This window comes from Brienomyrus brachyistius, unplaced genomic scaffold (genome assembly GCF_023856365.1).
Source record: "Brienomyrus brachyistius isolate T26 unplaced genomic scaffold, BBRACH_0.4 scaffold72, whole genome shotgun sequence".
Classification (NCBI taxonomy): Eukaryota; Metazoa; Chordata; class Actinopteri; order Osteoglossiformes; family Mormyridae; genus Brienomyrus; species Brienomyrus brachyistius.
This window is the reverse complement of record NW_026042347.1, coordinates 519,366-543,062: the sequence shown is the minus strand read 5'-3', so window position 1 is coordinate 543,062 and position 23,697 is coordinate 519,366. Positions and strand designations below refer to the sequence as shown.

Sequence of the window (23,697 nt, the reverse complement as noted above, 5' to 3'; positions counted from 1 at the left end):
TACTATTACCCAAGCATTATCAAAGTAGATGCCCATCATCAAACGCCTCCCCCGGTCATACAGTATCACCCAGCAAATGTTATCCACTTAATGCCAACAAAGGGTAGGGTGAGTGCACTTGACCTTCTGAACATGGTAACTGGTATTTGTTGCATCCATCCATCCATCCGTTTTCCAAACCACTTATCCTACTGGGTCGCGGGGGGTCCGGAGCCTATCCCGGATGCAATGGGCACGAGGCAGGGAACAACCCAGGATGGGGGGCCAGCCCATCGCAGGGATCAAAGCATCAGATAAATCTGCCACTGAAGATCCACCGTGTGCTTCTCAATGGGGGGCTTGTACAGGGACCTCCAACATCCCTGCGGGGAAGATCCAGGCCTCAACAAACCTGACCACCTAGAATCTGCCAGTCCACTCAGTGCCCGAAAATGCAGCACTTTAACACAAACCTGGAACAGACCTTTCTCAGACAAATCTCTAAGAGCCACCTGCTGAGGAGACACGAAAGAGAGCAGCAAACCCACCTCCTCCCGATGACCCTCTACAGCAGGAGGGAAAAATGGGGACTACTGCCTCCTCCCAACTCAAGCACATTCTTAGTTGCCTCTGGTAGCGTGCAGACAATGTCCTCCAAAGCTCTCTGAAGAAGTCTGGGGGAGGGGGAAACATTTCCGCATGTAGGGGGCCAGTGGCATTTCATTATTTACAGAAAATTCCATAGAGCCAATGTAGGAACCTGAGGTCAGTTTAACACAGGTCACTGTCCGTGGTGCTGAAACCTTTACTTGATGGGCTGGTCCTGAATGAATACAATGGTTGGCCAGCGTGCCTCACTATGCGTTTCCACTGACTGACACCTTCACATGTAATGTGATTGTTAACAATGAGGAACATTTTACAAGTTACTACAGGAAGCAATATTTACATGCCTGTAGCTTTCATTTCTCACCACAGAAAACCCAAAAAAAAAGAAATAAGAAATACATTCATGTTATATCCAATATATTACTTCATCATTTAAAATCACAAAACATATCCGACTGTTAATCTCTATGTTTTAATAATTTCAATAGCATTGCGTGATTTGCTTATTTTTTTCAAAAGCCACTGTGGAAGCGAAATTTAAAGAAGTTTGGTCCCCTTATAACAGCATTGGGTAAGAGAGCCGAGGGCTGCTGGGATTGTTCTCAATGTCTTGTTGGTGCCGTGTGGGTTGTGCTGCACAAACAGCTTCAAGTTATGAGATAACATGAGCAGATGCCATTACGTCATTAGTGCTGCACAAGATATTGTCATGACCTGGCTCAAGGCCATAAGAAAAAGTGGGTCAGTGTTAAATCACTGTGACCTCACACCTCTTCAGATTGCAAGCCCATTTAAATGGCACAGAGGTACACAATGGGTGGCCTGTATCTGCCTCACTTAATGTGCACCAAAGACCTCATATGAGAACCACAAGAGCCACCCCAGATTTACCCACCATCATGAGAAAGACTAAGACCAACATGGATCAAATGGCCTATTTGGGTGTACAATCACCCCCAGACCACTCTGACTGGCTTTGGGTTTTTGAGACAATATGAGAAGGGCAGGTGCCCTTTGGCGTGGAATGTCTCCGATTCCTGTTTTTCCTTCTTCCTCTTTTTGTTTTCTTCAAGTGCCAACAAGAGAAATTAATGACAATGCCAAAGCATCTGTAATTGCAACAATTTTCTAGGAGAAGGGGTGTGTTTTTTGACACAAGTGCCAATATTTTTGGCCATGACTGTAATAGTTATTTGTGATTTGTAATAATTATTTAATTTTATCGATCCATCTACTTACCTACACTAAAAAATGTACTGTTGGATGTAATTAATTTTAAGACTAGTGGTTACATGAAATTACTTTCTAAGAACATTTTATTTTGTAATTCAAATTTTTCTTATTTTTCAAACCAAAAAGTTACAGCACTCTCATATAATACACTTCAGCCATTCACATTTATAAAACAATATGATCCAAGCGTCGACCCGGGACTCGGTGGGCTGCTGTCTGCCAAAGTGTGCTGTCAAGAACAAAGCAAATTGTTGTTAGGAAGACTATGTAGATAGGATTGCTTATCAGTAAAGTGCTTTAAAAATTAGTGCTACAAACAATACTCAGGACATGCTGGACACGCATCCTCATCTGGGCCTTCAGCCAGCACTCAGAGCTGTCGCTGAAACTGGCCCGACCTGTGTCCCTACAGTCTTGTCTGGGATGTCGCCATCCAGGGTCACGGGGTGGATTCGAAGGAGCTGATGGAATGCTGCCTGGAGATCCATCTGCTGGTTGGACGCCAGGGCAGCATCCCGTGCGGCGCCATGGGCAGAACAGCTGGATCCTTCCTCTGCGGAGTCAGCGCTGGGATAAAAAAAAACACACAAAGTTTTACGGTTATTGTTCAGTGGTGAGGGCTTTGGTTTTGTGTCTTGATGTTGGTAAGTGTGTTGACAAACGGAAAACATGCCTACCTTGAGTCACCTGCCAGCTTCTTCAGCAGCTTATTGGCCAGCACCACATTCCATGACTTTTATCCGGTAGTGCTTGTCAGCCGTTGCAGTGGAATGCGTGAGGTAATCGGCCACCAAGGACGACTTCTGGTCACTCAAGTCCTTGGTGGCCGTCTCAAAGATGCGCCGGGCCGTTTGGCTGGTGACTGGATCCAGCTTGTATCTAAAATACAAAACGAATAAGATTTATTAATACGTCTCGCACAACACATGACAACATGTATCACTAAATGCTGCTTAATAGTACCTAACCGGGGTTGCTCCCCCCAGAGAGAGTTGCTAGTCCATATCATTTCTCACTTAAAACATGACAGGGCTTTTGGCGTTGGAAAATAACGCATTTACTTAAAATAACACATTGACAAACACAACAAATGTTTTTATCCCTTAAATTATTAAAATAACTAAGGTATTAGTCTAACAAAGTTTTTAAAATGTTTTTGAAGTACGTAGCTAAATACCGCTCACTAGTTCCTGCATCTATTAAATTAATAGCTGGGTGTGTTTTATTGAAAATAAAACTAACAAAATACAACTAAATTATTTTATTAATTAAATCTTATTGGCTTAAAACTTTATACTAATTTGTCATACCCCCGTTTAAGTTACGGCACTTTACCCTGCTGATTAAGCAATTGAAGTTAGATCCTTCATCCAGCCCCACAGGCCCGCAGCGGGGCGCCCGGGGCTATGCTAGAGTCCCAGAGCTGTGGTGTTAGACATCGACTTTTATTTCCATTAGACATATATTATTTTATACTATTTACGAATAAAACTGATTAACAAATAGACGTAATGTGCATTCTGCCGGGGCGTGAATGCTGTCTGTCTGCTTGTCACACTCAGGACCAGCGGTTTAAACGAGAAGTTACACGCACTCTGCAACAATTTGTCAATTTGTCAATTGACGCTTCCTTCTCATAGGCGTATCACTCACGGCTCCATAAGCTCTCGCGCTTACGACCCGTTTCCCACTGCCGCGGACATTAGCTGATCGACATGTCTAGACATGCAATACGCATAAATCCCCCCTAAAAACAGGATTGCTGTGTTTTTACGGTTATAAAATAGGACATTTTGTTAAAAATAAACCGTTAACAATACACAACTACTGCTTTTACCATTCAAAACTGCCCGACTCTCTTTCCTTTCTAGCTAGAAAAGCTCGACGCGTCCGATGACCCCTTAAAACGTATTTAAAATGTCGCATTGATAAATTCATATAATGTATTTTATTCTTTTAACGACTACTGATTCCAATTTGGTGCCATATACTTTTATCTTGTAGGCCGTAGGATAGCTCTCTTTCTGCCGGCTTATAGGCCGTGGTACGTCTGGGCTATTATGCTTAAATTCTTTATTAATTAATGTTGGCTATGTGCTTTATAACACGTTTTATACTTTAAAGTTTATACACTTTAAAGTTCCGAAAACGACTTGCCTCACCTGTTTTCAATAAAAGACAGTGGTGTGTGGATATCGTGGCTGCACGCACAAGCGCGACATGGAGTTATTTTAACAAGGATCTCCAGCGTTATTCCCTGATTCTTGTTTGATTTGATTTGATTTGATTCAAACCCTTTATTGCTGTTGCAATATACCATGTCACTAGTCACAAGTACCAGCGAAAAACAGGCCATCGCCCGACCTTACATATACAACATCACAGTAGGGGGTAGACCGGCCGGGAGACAGGGGAGGAGAGAAGAGAAGAAAAGAAACAGAGTAACATGAGGAGAGAGGAGGACATTGGGGAGTGGGGAGGACATTGTGGGAACCGAAAAAAACACCTCAGCAACATAAGCACATGGTCACACCTTACAACATAAAAATGACACGACTTGCAACGGGTGAGGGAAAAGGGGTGGTGGAGGTAGTCCAGCAGAGACAGACAGCCATCCGGTCCTGCAGCCATGTAGGCGCTGGTCAACAGACCCGCCTGTTCACGCTGGGGGTATGAAGCGGCGAAGGCGTTGGATGGGGGGGAGGGAGCGGTAAGTCCTTGGGATCGGGGGAGAGGAATGCAAGAGAGTCTCACTGCCTTGTCCTTCAGGGGGAGTTGTTAGTTCAGCAGCGGCCTTGGCCGAGGCCAGTGCTGATTGGGGGGAGCCAAAACCTGATAGAATAGGGTTGTTTGGGTTTTTGTACGAGAAGCTGTAATTTCCAGCTCCACTAATGTCCACGCGTTGTTGTGGAGATGCTTAAGATGTTTTATTTTAAATAACACATTAGCCGAAAAGAGTTTCATTGCTTAAAAACGATGAGGTTAAAGAGGCTTATTTTAAATAAAAGATCAGCATGTGTTGTCATACATCTTTTCAAGTTCTGGTTATACCTTTTGATTAACCATACGTAGATAAATTTAGCTAATTGTAGCTAAGCAATCCGGGGGGGGGGGGGGGGGGGGGGGGGGGGGTTAGAGATCGACTTTTATTTAAATTAGAAATAGATTATTTTACACTATTTACAAATAAGCATATAAAATATAGAATTGGTGTGCATTCTGCCAGAATGGCGGCATGCTTCTCACAATCCAGGCCAACGGTTCGCCTCACGACAACAATTTCCCCTGGTAGCCATTTGACAGCAGCTTCACGCAACGAGCTGGCTCAATAAAGGAAATGCTGTGTGGATCTACGCGCGTGCGCCACACGAGAGTGAGAGCATGCATTCGTTTAAACAAGAATTAACCGCGTTATTTCCTGATTATTGCTATCGAAAATGCTCAGAGCGCTTTACTTTATTATTCACATTGACAGAAATGTGCTTCATTACTTAAAATCATTACGGTTATAGGGGTTTTATTTGCTAAAACAGGCGCTCCGCCGGCGTAGCCATTTTTAAAGGGGCGTCGGCGTGGGTGCGCATGCGCCAAACGCCGGACTAGCGATCGTCCATTCCGACCCGCGTTGTTCAAACAGGGCAGTCGCATGTGTCGGAGCTCCAGGATCGTTTCGTCCTATTTCTTCTAAAAGTTTGCCGCTTACATGCTTTCTCAAACCTGGTAAATATAACTAAAGTCTTTCGTGTTGGTTAAATGTAATGAGTGATCGCTTCTTTTAAAACGACGGGCTTGTTTGTTGTTTTCGCTTGTTTAAATTTGCTGTTCTGCTGCTTCTTTCGGGCATGTTTGTTTAAATTCACACTGCTTTTCTTTTAAAATAACACTAAGGGTTTTCTTCTTTAACACACTTGGTGCTTTCTTCTTTTAAAACATTTGGGCGCTTTCTTTTAAAATACGCCGCGGCGCTTACTAACAACACAGGGCTGGACGGACGCCCCCTCTGAACGTGTATGCGCTAGCTTGCCATTATCCTGTTCTATGTTTTATTATTATTATTTACCTTAAAAACGTAATTAAAAAAGCACATTAATAAAATACATGTAATGTATTTTTATTCTATTAAAGTTTAATCTCCCAAACCCCCCTATCTGCAACACGTGGCATAAGCATGTATTGATACCATATATGGGCATAAACCCTCGACCAATCAGCATCAAGGATAAGCCACTTCCTCTTATGACGTCAGAAGCGGAGAATTAAGCATATACAGGGGAGAGGGAAAGCCCCCCCCCCCCAATCAGGATTACATTTAGTTATATTCTAGCCAGAGAGAAAATGTATAATACTATATTTTTCGTGTTTAATCAGCTCACTGAACACAGGCATTTATTTTTGTCAAACATACAGTACTGTGCAAAAGTCTTAGGCAGTCCAAAGAAATGTTTAAAGCTGTTTATCTGGGTAGCAAGTGTACTTTGGCTTAGAACAAAAAATACAATTTAACATTAGAACTTGTGCAAATTAAGAGTAACACAATAAAAACTAGTAATAATTTCTTCTGTGTTCTAAAAAGTTACTGATATCTAGTTGGATGGCTAGATGAACACCACATCAGTTCCCAAACTTCTCCTCAGGGGCACCTCAGCCGTTCCATGATTTTGCTAAATTTCACCAACAGCTCAATTAAATTATTAAATATATTGGTTAAAAAAGTCAGTGCGAGATTGACTAGCTGTATGAGGTCTGCTAGTGGCCAAGTCAAAAAATACATGGCTGCACTGGACGGTCGCTGCAAATACTAGGATGATTTTAGCAGAGGTTCTGAAATGGCGAAGATGACACACTTTCAGAGTGAAAAGGATTATAAAGGTTAAAAAGCAGAGATTTCACCTTTTTGCCAGGAGAACCAGCAACATGTCACAGTGACACTGAGGAGTCACTATAAACCCAAAACCCTGGATAGAGGGACTGAGTGAATGAGGAGGTGAATCTGTGCAGGGGGGTCAGTCCATCAGAGAAGACTCTGTAGAAGGACAGAGCACCAGCCCCCCAGTCCAGATACACTCCTACTCTGCGGGAGCCTGAGGGCCGTATGGGTATGAGAGTCTCTTTATTATTGTGCCAGACAGAGTAACTGTCAGTATAACAGCACAGAATCCATGACTTGTCATTGTATCCAAGGAGACAGTCCCTCCCTCCTTTCCTCCTGATCCCTTTATAAGTCACTCCTATCCAGGCTTCATATCCATCCCACTCAGCCTCCCAGTAACAGCGGCCAGTCAGACTCTCTCTGCACAGAACTTGGGGGCGGCTGTCAAATCTCTCTGGATGATCAGGATATGGCTGCCGCTCTGCCCCCTCTGTCACCTTCCTGTTCCCCCCTGACAGAGACAGGCGTCTGTTTGCTGTGTTGGGGTCCAGCGTCAGCTGGCAGGAGTCTGTAGGCAGGAGGAAGAATTATTAATCCCATCAGGCCGCCTGTTTAAAAACAGCACAGCTTCCCCTAACGAAGCGGGAACTGAAGCTTATGAAACAGCTCAGGAAATGTCGGAGGGAAGCGAGCTAAACTAACAGCTTAATTAGTGAAATTACGGGGAAGTAAAATTACAAAGCAGCGATATTCATCAGACATATTCATCACAAGCATATTTACCACAAAACGGCACCAGAGATCAATACTAAAGTCAGTGTCTTTCCTTCTAACTGCTAATTCCGGCGAGTGCGGCATGAAAATGGCCATCAATAACAGAATATTTAAGTAATATTATTACATATTTAAAGTGACATTTAATAAAAGTTTGGACCTGGATTCTGATACAAAAGCTGTTTCCGGCGCCGGAGTTGCGCTCCATGAGGATTCAGTATTTACAGCGATTGCTAAAGATGGTCTTTAGTCACAGCAAAGCCGGTCTGAATGCATTTCAAATGCATCGGCTTATTTCCATGAAGCATATGTCATACTGTATCTACTGATCCGGGAGAAACGCTGCAGTGTGGAGCGGGGCGGAATAGGTGCCGCGCAAAGCCGGCAAACTAATGATAATACCGTCTACAAACCATCAAAAAAAGCGGATTAAACTACACAGTGAGACGTGCATCATGAAAAACAGAAAGGTTCTCATTACCTCATTAAACAGAAAAATATTGCTCAGAAAAACGGGATTATTATTTTATTAATTTGAAAAAACAGACTTGATTTTTTTCCCAGATGAATGCAATACGCTTCCATAGCGAACCGCTTACCACGCGCGTGACTCTAGATACGGCGCCGCTACCGCGAGGCGTGAGCCCCGCATCTCGCGCACGCGGCCGCTCTAATCTGTTAACATGGGCGCCGAAATGAAATTTGATATTTTCCGCCGCACATGATGCACATCCAGTGTGTCCTGGGCGCTAATTTCTTTTAGCACCGTGGATCAGGAGAACTTTTTAATATTCATGAGTGAAGCCCTACACGATTGGCTGGCTGATTAATATTTATGAGAGGGGCACTACCTCATTGGCCAGTTAACATCGACTTGTGCTGCCTGTTTCTTCTACCTAAAGCAGGGGTGTCCAAATCCAGTCCTGGGGGGCCGGTGCCCTGTGTAGCTCAGCTCTTTCCCTGTTCCACCATAAATAATTCAGCTCAAGAGCTGTGTGGTTATTAGCACAAGGAGATGAATCAGGTGTGTTAAATGAGGGGAAACCCAAAAATGTGCAGGACTCTGGCCCTCCAGGACTGGATTTGGGCTCCCCTGGTTTAAGGCATTCAGTGACCAATCAGTAATATTCTCTCATGAATATTAATGAGTGTTACAGAACCACCCTGTAAAAATGCAAATTCACATTTCGCACATTTGCACGGAAAAGATGGCGGCAGGTGCAGTATTTATCAGAACAGTTTTGGTCACGTTGGAAAAAGGAGTATCTGTCTAACATCGCAACAAGACAGAAATGGCACTCTCCAAGGAGAAACTTGAAGGTTGGAGATGTTGTGATGGAGAAAATGGATGACTTGCCACGCAATGAATGGAGATTAGCACGTTGACCCCTGGAATGTGTGGGGACATCAACATGTTGTTGTTGTAGGTTGAGGGAATCTAGCAGCTCCAGGAAATCAGCAGTGAGATAACCGGAAGTGGTCTTTACTCTACTCATCAACTCTGATCTGAGGAACTTTGTTTCTAGTGTCGACGACATTCCTAGGGTGAGTTACGCCCACTTCCGGTTTTGTTGCTAATATGCTAACATGATTGTAGTTTTTTTTTCGGTACATTGCCTATTTTGACGCTAATTTCTTCACTCGATTCTACTCATCAAGCCGGATCTGAGTAACTTTGTTTCTAATCTCTAGGGTATTCCTAGGCTGTGAGATGCCGACTTCTGGTTTTGATGCTAATATGCTAGCATGATTGTAGTTTTTTGTACATTGCCTGTTTTGATGCTAGTTTTATGTCTTTACTCTACTCATCAACTCTCATCTGAGGAACTTTGTTTCTAGTGTCGACGACATTCCTAGGGTGAGTTACGCCCACTTCCGGTTTTGTTGCTAATATGCTAGCATGATTGTAGTTTTTTTGTGCATTGCCTGTTTTGATGCTAGTTTAATGTCTTTACTCTACTCATCAACTCTCATCTGAGGAACTTTGTTTCTAGTCTCGACGACATTCCTAGGGTGAGTTACGCCCACTTCTGGTTTTGATGCTAATATGCTAGCATGATTGTAGTTTTTTGTACATTGCCTGTTTTGATGCTAGTTTTATGTCTTTACTCTACTCATCAACTCTCATCTGAGGAACTTTGTTTCTAGTGTCGACGACATTCCTAGGGTGAGTTACGCCCACTTCTGGTTTTGATGCTAATATGCTAACATGATTGTAGTTTTTTCTGTACATAGCCTGTTTTGACGCTAGTTTTATTTCTTTACTCTACTTATTAAGATGGATCTGAGGATCTTTGTTTCTAATCTCTAGGGCATTCCTAGGCTGGTGAGATGCCGACTTCTGGTTGTGATGCTAATATGTTAACATGATTGTAGTTTTTTGTACATTTTGATGCTAGTTTTATGTCTTTTCTCATCATGTCTAATCTGAGGAACTTTGTTTCTAGTCTCTACGAGATTCCTAGGCGGAGATACGCCCACACATCTGGTTTTGATGCTAATATGCTAACATGCTAAGTTTTGAGATTACTCCATATTCTGAATCTGGGTGTTGCTATACGCCTAGATCAAACCTTTCAGCCTGATCTGAGCATGCCAAGGCATTTTACATGCTAACAGGCTAGCATGCTAACTTTTGAAATAATTAAAATGCTTGTAGCTTTTTTATACAGTGCCTATTTTGACGCTAGTTTCATCACCTGATTCTACTCAACTCTGATCTGAGGAACTTTGTTTCTAGTGTCGACGACATTAAACAGCCATAAACGCTTTTCCTTTAATGATCTGAATGTGGGTGTTGCAGTCATAACAGAGATGTGTAAGGAGTAGATTATTCAGATGCCACCTCTGCACTTGACAGGTTCCCCAGCGAACCCAGTTAGCACCTTTTAATGACAATTAAACACAGCATGTTATTTGTAATAAGCTTGTTCAGGGATTCGTCAGGCATGTTCGTAATAATAGGAAAGCAGTTCACATTAATTACAGACTTTTGCATCACTGGTAAAAGGCTCAGGGCTCCGGCTGTTGATTTAATTACTCCAGTAATTAAATGAGTCACAGCTCACAAGTGACATTGCAGGCTGTGTTCGACGGGAGCTAGATTATGAAACATTTTGTACGTTAATGGTGGTTTCTTGGTGGGAACCCCCCCTCCCCCCCCCACAGTTTTCAGGTCGTTCAGCTTGAAGCTCATATTCCCCTCGCCATTTTTCTACCTTGCAGGTGTGCAGGTCAGGAACGTTCTGGCCTCATCCCAGCTCATTCAGACTCAGCTAGCCACTGTTTGGTGAGTGTCCACTGAATTCTTCACGGCCGCAGTGGTGCGCTTGGTTTATTTGCCCCTCTTAAATTACGTAGCTCAATCCTTTCAGCATCCACTCTATGCGGGCAGTGTGTGGCTCCACAGGTGAGGACCATATGTCTGTAACCTCAAGGTCGACAGTTCAAGTCCCCGGATTGGCAGTGATTTCTCTGCTGGTCCCCTGAACAACCTCTAATTGCTCCAATTGACCCTGCGCTGATTTCAGAAGCCATCATGATATTTCCAGGGCTGGTTGCTTTTCTTAAGTGGTCTGTTCCTGTTAGCACGCGTCAGGCAGCTGGTGCGACGGCTCGAGGCAGGAGGTCTGTACTTCTGAGTTGTGACTCATGGGATCCTACTGATAATCAACTAATAGGAAGCGTGTCGCAGGTTTTTAATGTGCTGCAATAATCACTGCTTTAAAAAAAAATAAAAAAATTTAAAGGCATTTTGTTTTTTATATGTCTGTCTCTCAAAATACTGCTAAAAAATATATTGTTAGGTGAGAATACATTTTATTATTACAGCTCACCTAACAAACTTCATAGCCTAGCCTAGCATACCTTAAACATGCTTGGAACACTTGCATTAGCCTACAGTTGGACAAAACTCAGGGTAAGTTGTCATTTTTTTGTAGGTTAGTTTGGTTTTTAAATTGGACCCCTCATGGTCTGGGTGAAGTTATGCTGGTCTTCGCCATCTGTGCACCCGGTTCGATTACTGACCTTCCCACATGTTCTCCCAAGGAACCTGGCAGATGTGGACAAGGACGGCCAGCTGACAGGGGAGGAGTTCATCCTGGCTATGCACCTGGTGGACATGGCGAAGGCCGGACAGCCGCTGCCCCTCACGCTTCCCGGGGACCTGGTGCCCCCCTCCGTCAGGTAGACAGCCGCCGCCGGTGGCCAATCGGTGAACCCGGCAGAGCAGTAAATAGAGCTCTGGAAAAAAATTGAGACCACTCTATACTGGAAAAAAAATCTGCTTGTTTAAAGCTGGTTTTGCTGGCAGAAAGGTACGCTGAGCGTCAGGTTGCTTCCAGGTTCTAAGTACGCAAGTGTACAAGAATATGGTGAAACGGGAGACACTGAGAAAGGCCAGAAAGCAGCCAGGTAAAGGGTGGAAACGACTTCCCAATGCTTGAGATGCCCGTTCACTTATCCGACAGTGCCTCATGAATCATGACCTCAAGTGACCTGTACTTGGTGGAAACGTTAAGTGCAGGTGTGAGGTGCACTGCTAGGACAGTTCATAACAGGCTCATAGAAGCAGGGCTGAAGTCCCATAAAGCAAGGAAGAAGCCCTTCATTAATGAGAAGCAGGAAAGAACCAGGCTGCAGTTTGCAAAAGAAAAAAAAACATTATTCACAGATCCATACCCATAAAGGAGAACTGAGTGAAACAAAAATTGGTGCTATGGTCTCTAACTTTTTTCCATAGTTATATGTAATGAATGGGGAAAGGCGGGGGGGTTGAATATGCTGTGTCAGGCTGGACATTGACCCATCTGGAATCACAGGCTAGGAGGCTTTGTTACAGAAAGGGAGAGTGTCCCCATACACTGAGATACTTCGACTGAGCCCAGCTAAGGGACTCCTGATGAGTGAGCACGGGAAGCTGTATGGTGGTTGTTCCTGTGTAGCCTGACTCAGAGTCTCAGGTTCTAGCACCTTCTACCTACACGGAGGCATGTTGTATTTTGCAGAACGGGGAAGCAGGGGGAATTGCTTCCTTTGAATCGCACCATCGTCCCTGAAGAAATTCAAGTTGAACCACCCCAGAAGCATTAGTAGAACGGACAGACGGATTTACACACACACACACACACACACACACACACACACACACAAAGACAGGCACCTTCAGCTAGTGAATGTTTTTGGTGACACAAGTGTGTATTAGTGATGTGCCGTTCTTAGTATCTTTACAAAGAATCACCTGATTCACATTGAATTGCAGGAGGTCAAAGGTCACTGCCCCTATTGCCATGGTTACCACGTGTGCGTGTGCATGGCCCTCCTTGCAGTTTCGTTCGAGGACAAGCTAAAGGAGAACTTCCAGCGGGGAAACGCTGAGCTGGAGAGGCGGCGGCAGGTCTTACAGGAGCAGGAGCGGCGCGAGCAAGAGAGGCGGGCCCAGAAGGCCCGGGAGGAGCAGGAGCGGCGTGAGCAGGAGGCGCGGGAGCAGGAGAGGAGGCGGCAACAGGAGCAGGAGCGGCGGCTGGAGAGGCAACGCGAGCTGGAATGGCAGAAGGAGGAAGAGCGCTTAAAGGAGCTGGAACGCAAGGAGGTCAGTCTTTCTAGTATGGAATGCTAGCATTGTACTTGGGGTTAGGCAGTCGCTCTTTGGTCATTGGTCCAGTCCCAGCCAATCACATTTGGGTTTAGCAAATTAATGTTGTTGGCGATTCACCAGCACTGTTGCCTCATACCTTTCAGAGCTGGGGGTTGGAATCCCACCTCCACTCTTTGAGAGTTTCCATGTTCTCCCAGTGTTGTGTGGCCTTCCTCCAAAAACATGCCCTTAGGTGGTCTGGTGCCTTTAAATTCTCTGCAGGGTGGTCTGGTGCCTTTAAATTCTCTGCAGTGCGAGGTTCTAGTGTAAGTGCATGTTTTGTGCCCTGCGATGGGCTGACATCCCGTCCAGGGTGTACCCCCCCAGCCTGGTGCCCTGTGCTGTCCTGGATAGACTCCAGGCCCCCCTGTGATAATTGGCTGGAAGTTAATAAAACTTCATTATTGTAACCCTGTGTTGGGCAAATACAGCATTATAACTAATTAAACTAGTTTACTGGTGAAACTCCGTTTATGTACATCTCTGAATGGCTGGGAAGGTTTGACAGCATGTATTTGGTTATTGGTTTAGCTTGTGTGTGAACGTGTGCGACCTGTGATTAGCGCGTGTGTGTGTGTGTGTGTGTGTGTGTGTGTGTGTGTGTGTTTGGTCGTGATCATGTGTGTGTCCCTGCAGGCTGCTAAGCAGGAGCTGGAGCGTCAGAGGAAGATGGAGTGGGAGTGGAGGAGGCGACAGGAGCTGCTGAATCAGAGGAACCAAGAACAAGAGGACATCATCAAGCTTAAGGCCAAGAAGAGGAGCTTGGAGCTGGAGCTGGAGGCTGTGGTGAGGACCAGGCCGTCCTGCACCTGTTTGCCCCGACCGACTGCATTCCCCTTCAGGAACGAGGAACAGCCAGCTGTTGAAATCGCACTATCAGAGACGCACGTTTTCCTTTCAGATGTCAATGGTACACATGCTTGTGTCCACAGCGACAATATTCCCGCCCTCAGGACTCATAAGACCACTGTTTAATTTCAGAGAGACAAGCACAAGCAGATCTCTGACCGACTCAGGGACGTCCAGAGCAAGAGGAGCATCCAGAAGGGAGAGCTGGAACTGATCAGTCAGAAGCAGGACAGCTGCCTGCTGGAGGTCAACGCCCTGCAGCGGCAGCTTGAGGTCTGCGGCCTTCCTCCGCTGCCGTCCAAGATCCCAGCAGCTATGGGACGAGCACCAGCTGCAACACTGATAAATAGATTCAACACGGTTCTTTTTCCATGTGATCTGGCGTTATGTCTGCTGTGCGTTATACAACAGCTGTGCCACTCCTGTCTGATTAGCAGTCTTCAGATTTTGGCAACCAAGGGAGAGACTGTTCTTCACACCTTTCCTGGAGAATGTGCAGTTTTTTTGGGGGGGAATTTACTATAAAAGCAATAGATAGATAGGGTGAAGTTTCCAGGGAGGGTTTATTTCAGGATTCTCCAGCTTTCTGAGGGAGTTTGGCCTGTTTTTGTGCAGGAGGGGCAGAGGAAACATTCTCAGCTGATTGTGGAGCAGCAGAGATGCAAGGAGATCCTATGCAACATGGGGCTGAACAGTAGGTCTGGTGAGTCTGATCTCCCTGCTTCTCCCTGCGTTACCTGGCGCCCCCCCCCCCCCCCTGCAGTCATTCTTGAAGTACTTAAATGTCATGGTGGCACATGGGTGGTACATGCTTCTTGTGCTTCTAAAATGTAGGTGTACACTACCAGACAAAAGTTTGGATGCACCCACTTGTAATACATCTATCTGTATTTTAGCTACATTATTCACCTTAGAGTAAAAGGCTTGGAGGCAGTCGACAGTTTTGCTTCGATGACAGCAATGCAGAATCTTGGCGTTCTTTCAGCCAGCTTTCAGATGTAACCCCCCCTGGAAGGCTTTTCCAGCAGTACAGGAGTTTCCAGAAGTTCTGGGCACAAGTCGGCTACCAACTCATCTCGGCTCTGTAGGGTTTGGGTGGAGTGGGGGATTGTGGGGGCCAGGTTATCTGTCACAGCCCTCCCTCTCACATGTCAACAAGAAAATACTTACCATATAACCTCGAGGTGCACTTAGGGTTGTTAATGTAAGGGCCCCCTGCTGATACAGCGCGTTGCTGCACCCTCCACACGAACCACCTCAGGGATGAGAACCTGAGTGTAGTCGTGCAGCGGGTGACACCTCAGCATCACACTAGTCCGAATGGAATGGAACAGTGTACATTTTTTTCCGGTGGCTGGAGTGCCAACCCTGCCACCAACCCCCTTGCAGTTTTCCCTGCAAGTTGGAGGACTTCCTTGCAGGGCTTAGATGTAGATTGTCAGTCCCAGGATGAAGCAATTGCAGGTGAAGGGTCTTGCTTAGAGGTAGTGTTTCTGTATACAGGTCCGACACTTTCCTCCGTAAAGAGGGGCGTGACTGAGAAGGACATCGTCTGTCGGAAACTCAAGGAGCAGCTGGATGTGCTGGAGAAGGATACCGTGGCAAAACTGTCGGAGATGGACCAGTACAACGTGGACATCAAGGTGAGGAGGCATTACTGGTGGTAGAAAGGCATCAATGTTGTGGCTTGCCTCTAGTTAGCCCAGTGTGCTGTACAGGGGCCAGTAGCATTTGTAAATAGAATAAAGTGGAGAAGTGAAGCCTCAAAACATCCATAATCTATGGCCCAGAATCCCGTGTGTTCTGAATTGGATCTGGTGTCTGTACCTTGTATAGCGAGTGGTGGTTGGCGGTGTGGCTTGGTGCTCTGCGCTAATGGTGGTGCGGGCCCGGTCCCTTCCCACAGGAGCTCCGGGAAAGCCAGACCAAGCAGCAGCAGGTCCTGGACAGACTGCGGCAGGTCAAGGCCGACAAGCTATGTGACCTGCAGCGGAGGCGAGAACTGGAGTTGGAGAGGAGGAAGAGAGAGGAGGAGGAGGCGGTCAGGTGAGCTAGGCCTCCTGCAAGGCCTGCATGCTCTGTTGTCGTTTTTGCATTTCTGTTGGCTGTCATGGTGCCAGGTTTGGTTTCCCTGCAATGGTGACTGACCTGTCCTAAATCGCTTTTTAATATCACTTTAACACTGTGCTTCCCAAGCTGGTCCTTGGGGATCCAGAGCTCCCTTTTACTTATTTTTTGTTTGTTTTTCTATTTTTAAGTGGGTCAACACATCACCTACATAATGTCAGAACATGTCAGATGGCTAAGAGCAATTTTAATGTCAATTACAGACCCAGTGTGACAAAGTTCAGTTAAAGCATTAAATTTGAATGGATGACGTGACCTTGATGGTTTGTTTAAAGAAAATATAGCTGCATCACGTGATTGAAGGGCCATGATGTGGTGCTGGGCCAAATTCAGCTTCAATGTGATGCATCATGTCATTCACAGGCAAGCCAAGCTGGAGAAAGAGCGGCAGTGGCGTGTGAAGTTGGAGCGGGAGGAGGAGGAGCGGCGGAGGAGGATCCAGGAGGAGCGGGAGGCCAAGCTGAAGGAGGAGGAAGAACGTGAGCGTGAACTCCGGGCCAAACTGCGCGCCGCTCAGGAGCAGGCTGAGCGGAACCGCCGGGCCGCTGGAGAGGAGGAGGCAGGAGGAAGCCCAGAAGAGGGAGGAGGAGAAGAGGATAGAGGAGGAGAGGCGGCGAGAGGAACATAAAAGGGCGGAGGAGGAGAGGAGGCAGAAGGAAGAGGAGAGGAGGCGGCAAGAGGAGGAGCGGAGAAAGGTGGAGGCAGAGAGAAGGAAGCTAGAGCTGGAGAGGAAAAGACTGGAAGAAGAGAAAAAGAGATTTGAGGAAGAGAGGAGGAGGCAGGAGGAAGAGAGAAGGAGGCAAGAGGAAGAGAACAGAAGGAAGAAGGAGGAGGAGCAGGAGCTGGAGAGGGAGGAGGAGGAGAGAAGACGTCAGCGGGCTCAGATAGCTGCTGTCAGGGATGCAGAGGAGCGGAGGAGACAGGAAGAGGAGCGGAGGAGACAGGAAGAGGAGCGGAGGAGACAGGAGGAGGAGCGGAGGAGGCTGGAGGAGGAGAAGAAGAGACAGGAAGAGGAGAGACGGCGAGAGGAGGACAGGAGGAGAAAGCAACAGGAGGAGGAGGCCGTGGCCAGACAGCGGGAGGAAGAGGCCCGGCAGCAAAAGCAGCAGCAGCAGCACAATTTAGGCAAGACAGACATTCATGAGAAGCTGTCGGCCCTGATCAGGGGCCTAGAGGAGCGAAAAGGTAAGGATTATGGCCTCGATGCAGCCCCCTTCGGGAGGTGTGGAAACGCAGTGACAAATCACAATCTCAGACACGTAAAGCTACCATTAGCGGTGGGGTTTGTACAGTTTCTTCATCAGCCTCCAAATGCAAGTGTCCCATCAGCAGACCCGAGGTGTCGTGTGCTGGTTCAATAGCTGCAGTGCGTCATTAGTGACACAGCGTTCTGAAGAACAGTCACACAAGGAGGTGACTGACTCACTGTCGTTGCAGGGAATTTGAGACCCGTCAAGTCAACACACAGGAAATCGGCCTCCCTGACAACCTACAGAGCCCTGTACCCCTTCACAGCACGGAACGCGGACGAGCTCACCTTTGACACGGACAGCTTGATTGAGGTATACAGAGTGCACCCCCATATGTTAATCTGTTTGTACCATAAATTAAATGTGCTGAATCATTGCCCTGGTGCCTGATTAGCTCTTTTTTTCTGAATCCTTTTCGGGTGTTTTACAGTTAGATCTAGAATCCTTTTGTTCACCATAAAGTGCAACAAGGAGCAGTTTTTTGGGGGGGGGAGGACAGAGGGGTACAAGTGCCCCTGTGACAAAATAAATAAACATGTAGACATATTTAATTTATTAATGGCACATTTCTCCTTTCATATGTTTTAGGGTGTTTTCTGGCCAGTCGTGACCTGGTTTTGGATAGTACGCCCATGTGTGTCATGTGGTAGCCCTTAACCAATCGCCTTGAGTCCGCAGGTGGACGAGAAGACGGAAGGCGAGCAGGGCTGGCTGTATGGCAGCTACCAGGGCAAGATGGGCTGGTTCCCTGAGAGCTACGTCGAGAAGCACAGCCAACCGGAATCTGCGGCCAGCACCAAGCAGGCTCTGATGCCCACAACTGCATCTACCTCAGTCTCTGCAAGGTAATGTTGCCCCTTGGTGTCCAGCATCTAAACTGGTCCTGTGTCATATCTGAATGCTTATGTGGGTCTCACTGACCGTTTTCTCCTGGTCTGTCCCTACTTCAGCAAGGCGGAGGCTAATTCCAGTACCTTCCCAGCAGGACAGAGCACTCCTGGGGGGGCAGGGCAGAACTCTGCCTTCACTCCCACCCACCCTCCAGGCTCTGCCTCTATGGAGTATGGACAGGTAGTTATCCTGGGAGCGCCCCCTACCTGAAGAATACCGTAACTGTCTCGAGTGAGAATTCAGAACTGGCCCCACCCGATCGGTCGTGTTCTTTTTCTGTATTTCCACTGCATGCCTATGCGTATTTATGTGCCAGTGAGTCTGTGGCCTGTTTGCATGGCTGCATCTGAACCATGTCTGTTCAGAAGCCTTCAACTGCTTCTGCGACTGTCTTGCACGTTACTGCAGTATTTTGTTCTGTACTATGCTTTTTCTTTATTTATATATAACAATCAGAAGCAGGTTTGCTGTTTCTGGGGACCCATTTAAAAAGCCACTTTGGGGCCCCTCCACAAGGTGGTGACTTTGTGGCCAGCAAGGGGCCCCCAACACAAATGCATGATTTTATCGCCATAAACAAGTCAACTATGTTTGCTAATAGTGTAGTTTGTATATATGTTGTTTTTTTGGTCATATTTGTGCATGTGTTTGCACATATATAACAATACACTGAGATGTACCATGTATGCACGAGAGTGTTAACTTTCTAGGTATATTCATAAGTTGGTAAACTTTCATGTTAACATTTATCAAAATGTCCATTTTTGGGGGGATTTTTAAGGTAGTTTCAAGTACGTCTAGATCAGATCTTGTTTCCTGAGTGGTGTCCCGGCTGACAGACATGTTTTCTGCGTTGTCAGGTGGCAAGTGGCCTCCAGGTGCAAGCGCTGTGCTCCTGGACGGCCAAGACGGACAACCACCTGAACTTCTCCAAGGATGACATCATCACGGTGCTGGAGCAGCAGGAAAACTGGTGGCTGGGGGAGCTGAATGGGGTGCAGGGCTGAGCCGGAATGAGTAAGTGACACTCTTGGCGGTTCCTCGGGAGGTTCCAGAAGGGTTCTGGTTCTGCTCAGACCAAAGCCTGTCAGCTACCTGGAGACTGGTGGTCATTTACTGAGCCATTTCCTTATTCTAATTCCATATTTCTACGTATTTATTACTGAAGTGGTATTTGATTTGCATTTTTCGGGGCAGGCATCTAGGAGTGATTTTAAATAATCCCTGCCTTTTCTTTGTGACATGTTTGAGAAAATGTGCTAGATTTAGTATGGTAAATTTGGTTTGACTGATTGACTCAACACTTATGAATGCTATTGTGATGTTTTTGTGCTTATATTATTGGTTGAGATAAGCGAGATCAATTTGTAAGGGATTTTTTTCTTTTTCTATTGAAAAATGCGTATGAGCAGAATCGCCGATCCATTTTTTTTCACTTTATTTTGCCAGACCCCTATATTCTTCTGTGGATGAGTTCAATAACCCTGACAATACTCTACAAGAAGGTAAGTTTCTTTTCCAGGGAAGAATTTGAATGAAAAGAAGTTAAATTAAGCTAAGCAGAAGCGCATTTTGCATACATTGTGTCTTTCTTTGATACCCAACATTCCATTTTAGCCAGTCACTACTCTTCACTTTGTTTGGCCATCTGTAATCTAGCATATTGTCATCTTGACTTCTCTTGCGTACCTTTTAATCATCTTGATATTAATGGTATTGCTGCTAGCATGTCAGAAGTAACCTTGAAACAGGGTCTGGTGTGAGAGGCCATTGTCGAAAAGGAGAAAGCCGGATTTTGTCACTGGCTGTTGACCGTTGATTTTCTGTCTAATCAGAAGGCAGGTTTTGTGGCAGTTAAAAATCATTTGGCCATTCTGTCTCTCATCCAATCAGAGTATGTAGCCTTATATACCTATGAAAGCCCAGAGTCAGGAGACCTCACTTTCAACGAAGGAGACACCGTCGTTGTGACGGAAAGAGAAGGGGACTGGTGGAAAGGGTACATCGGAGACAGGAGTGGAGTCTTCCCCTCCAACTACGTAACGCCAAAGGAATCTGAAGTAAATTGTCATGAACGACTTTTCTCAGAGATACTTAAACTGCAGAGTTTATTGTCTATAAATAATAAATCATGACAGGCTAACTTTTGCTACTCTGACCTCTACCAATATGTGTGTCTGTCTACAGACATATAGCACCACTGGAAAGTCAGGTGGAGTCGGCAAAAAGCCAGGTAAGGATGCGGGATCCCACAGTCACCACTCAGTAAAGAGCCAAGAAATTCACTGGCAGCCACCACACACCTTTATCTTTGCCTTTCCGTTGATGCTGGTGCATCTGCAGCTAGGCTGTGTCCTGTATACAGATGAAACACAGCTGTGTTCAATAGTCTTTGCGAGTGCCGACTGTTGCGAAGCTCTATCTACCTTGAACACGTGTGCTTGTTTGCGTTCGCATTCATTTGTGAATGTGTATGACAGAGGTTGCCCAAGTGACGACTGCGTACACGGCCACCGGAGCGGAGCAGCTGAGCCTGGCCCCGGGACAGCTTATCCTCATCCAGGGCAAGAACCCATCTGGGTGGTGGCAAGGGGTTCTGCAGGTCTGTGGACCCGTGTTGTCATGATAGTGACGTTAATCAAATGTGGAGGCCGCCCATAATGAGGTCTAATCCTGGGCTGTTTTTGGGAGGAGGCATTGAAGTTGAGTTGCGGGTCTCTCTCAGGTCAGATGCATTTGTCCTAAATTAGGTTGGCATGTATGTCCTGATGAGGAACCTCTTGTCTTGTATCTGTCCAGGCTAGGGGTAAAAAACGCCAGAACGGATGGTTCCCCGCCTCCCACGTCAAGCTCTTGGGCCCCACCAGTGGGAAGTCCACACCAGCTCCAGTTCCAAGTAAGATCAACAGCATCACATGCCAAGATCTGCGATGATCTCCGTCTGCATCTTCCGTAACAGCCTTTCCTACATGTTGGCTGTTCCTTCAGTTTGCCAGGTCATCACCATGTACGACTACAAGGCGGGCAACGAGGATGAGATGAGCTTCTCCAAAAGTCAACTGATCAATGTGCTGAACAAGGACGATGCTGATTGGTGGAAAGGGGAGCTGAATGGCGTCGTCGGCTTGTTCCCCACCAATTACGTCAAGATGACCACGGAGTCCGATCCCAGTCAACAATGTAAGTTTAATTTTTTTCCCCCCCCAAGTAATATTTGTTTGTCTTGTTGATAGTTGCAAATGTCTTAAGATACAAAGTTTGCAGCCTAGTGTTTCATGCTGTTGGCAATAAATGAGAGAGCGGTAGTTCCAAAATCTAAGGTGGAAAGTGACCTTCGGGTAAAAGTTGACCCACGTTACAGTGCCCACCTGCATTGTATGGGTCTCTCAAAGGGCTGTTCTCCTGCTGACTGCAGCTCTACCAAGGCTACGGTTTGGCTTCCTGCTTGGGTCTGACTTTCTGAACAGAAATGGTTTGTGTCCAAAGATGAATCGAGAGAGTTTGCAGTAGCTGTGTGCTGCAGGGGAAACCTAAACACAGATAAGAAATGATTCATTGGTGACCTCATGGGAGGCCTGGTGATGTGAAGTAGGGCAGTTTGAAAGATACTACCTGGTATTGGCAAATGTCTTCATAAAAAACCATGATGAGAGGGTCGATGAGTTTCCACATCATGGCGTGCATACTCTCTCTTCTGCCATCCGCCTATTAGGACTGGGTTTCTTCTCAGAGTTGTGCTTCAGAGAAGCACTCCTCTCCTTCCATCCATCCGTCCACCCTCCTTACACTCTTCTCCTGCCATCTTTCCCTTCTTTCCCCCCCACCTTTCCCTCCATCTTTCCCTCTATCTGTGTTGTTCTTGTAGGACGGCATCGTTGCCTCTTCCTCCACAGCTTCTCAGAGCTGTTCAGATACCCTTTAGGTGCTCCATATCAGTCAATGCTTCCTCGCTGGATAGGGCCTGCCTTCTCATCAAATTCACTTTCTTTTACTTCTGCTTTAATATTATTATTATTATTATTATTTAAATTTTTTTCCTCATGTGTTGAAGCAGGTCCCACACACCTACCAGTCCAACAGCAAGTGCCCCCCTCTGTAATTTTTATATTCATGTTTTTAGTCTTTAAAATTGTTCTTGCTTATGATGCAAAGCAATTACAATGCCAGTGATAGATGCTGATGCCATATTTAAAGTATAAAGCATATCATTTAAACAGCTTTTTGGGAGAGCGTGAAGGTATGTAGAGTCATAGTCATTAACTATTTAAAACATATTTTTCTTTCAAAAATGGCTTTTTACCCTAAGTGCAATTGAGTATCCTAACTTTTTTTTGTTTGTTTGTTAAAACGTCTCTCACTGACAGTTATATCTGAATGTTACTGCGCAGATGGAAAATCTGGGATAATCTGTGCAGGCAACGGTGCGTTTACGCTTAGCTTGTAGTTCAGTTATGGGCTACGTACCGTTGGGTAATTGCATAAGTGTGTGTGCGTGTGTTCACAGTATGAATTCACATGTACACAGACACATGCTTTCCATTGGTAGGTTTTTTTTGCCAACCCCATGAGTGCAAACCTAACCCTAACCCTAACCCTAACCCTGCTAACCCTAACCCTAACCCTAACCCTAATCCTCTCCCTCTACGAAATCCCATGGCTTTAGCTATAGTACTGTGCTCAGTGCTGGTCAACCCATTAGGTGACATAGGCAGCCACCTGGGGTGCCATCTTTTGGTGAGGCGCTGCCTTAGCCAGCCAATATCACTTTGTCGCAGACAGGGGGCCCTGGTGGTGTAGCTTGCCTACGGCGACACATGAGCTTCAACGATTACTGGCTGTTTACGTACTTCTTTAAGTACTGTGTTTTGCCTATGGGTATAGTGTGTAGAATATTCGTCATACATACCTAGACTAAGGGGAAACCTTTGTTGCCTTACATGTAGTTGTGTATTTTGAGGGTGTTATTTGTTATAATGTATGGAGTGGAAGGGTATTCAAGCAGGCAGTCATACACTGGTTGCAGCCTTCATCTTTTCCCTATGTGGGGGTCGGTGAGCCATTCGAGGGTCAAAGTTCTGGGTCCTTGCTTCACTGTTTGCTGTTTTTTCCGAACACTCGCGGCGGGCTTTGGTGGACTTTGGTTTGCCCTGTTAGTGCCCCGGTGCAGTGTCTGCCGCTTTCTCGCCTGAGGGGGTTTGGACCAGGATGCTGTGAGTTTTCAGCTGATCTGCCATAATACTGGAAATGTTTTAGAATATATTTTTTTTTGCTTTAAGTGACCTTAGGGAGGTAACGTCAATGTAAATGCCCCCCCCCCCCACCAAGATGGAGTGGTTAATTCAGGTAATTATATGCATAACCTTTAACGAAACAAGGCCTGCTGGTGTTTAACAGTACATGTTTTGCGGTTTCTGGGTTCTAACAAGTTTAAAAACTAGTTATAACTAAGATACATGTCTTTATTTAATAATAATTGA

At 45.9% G+C, this 23,697-nt stretch overlaps 1 pseudogene; it reads left to right on the top strand.

Moving 5' to 3' along the window:
* The first annotated feature begins 10,279 nt into the window (after nucleotides 1-10,279).
* LOC125726464 (intersectin-2-like) overlaps nucleotides 10,280-23,697 on the top strand; it is a 28,020-nt pseudogene continuing 14,602 nt past the window's right edge.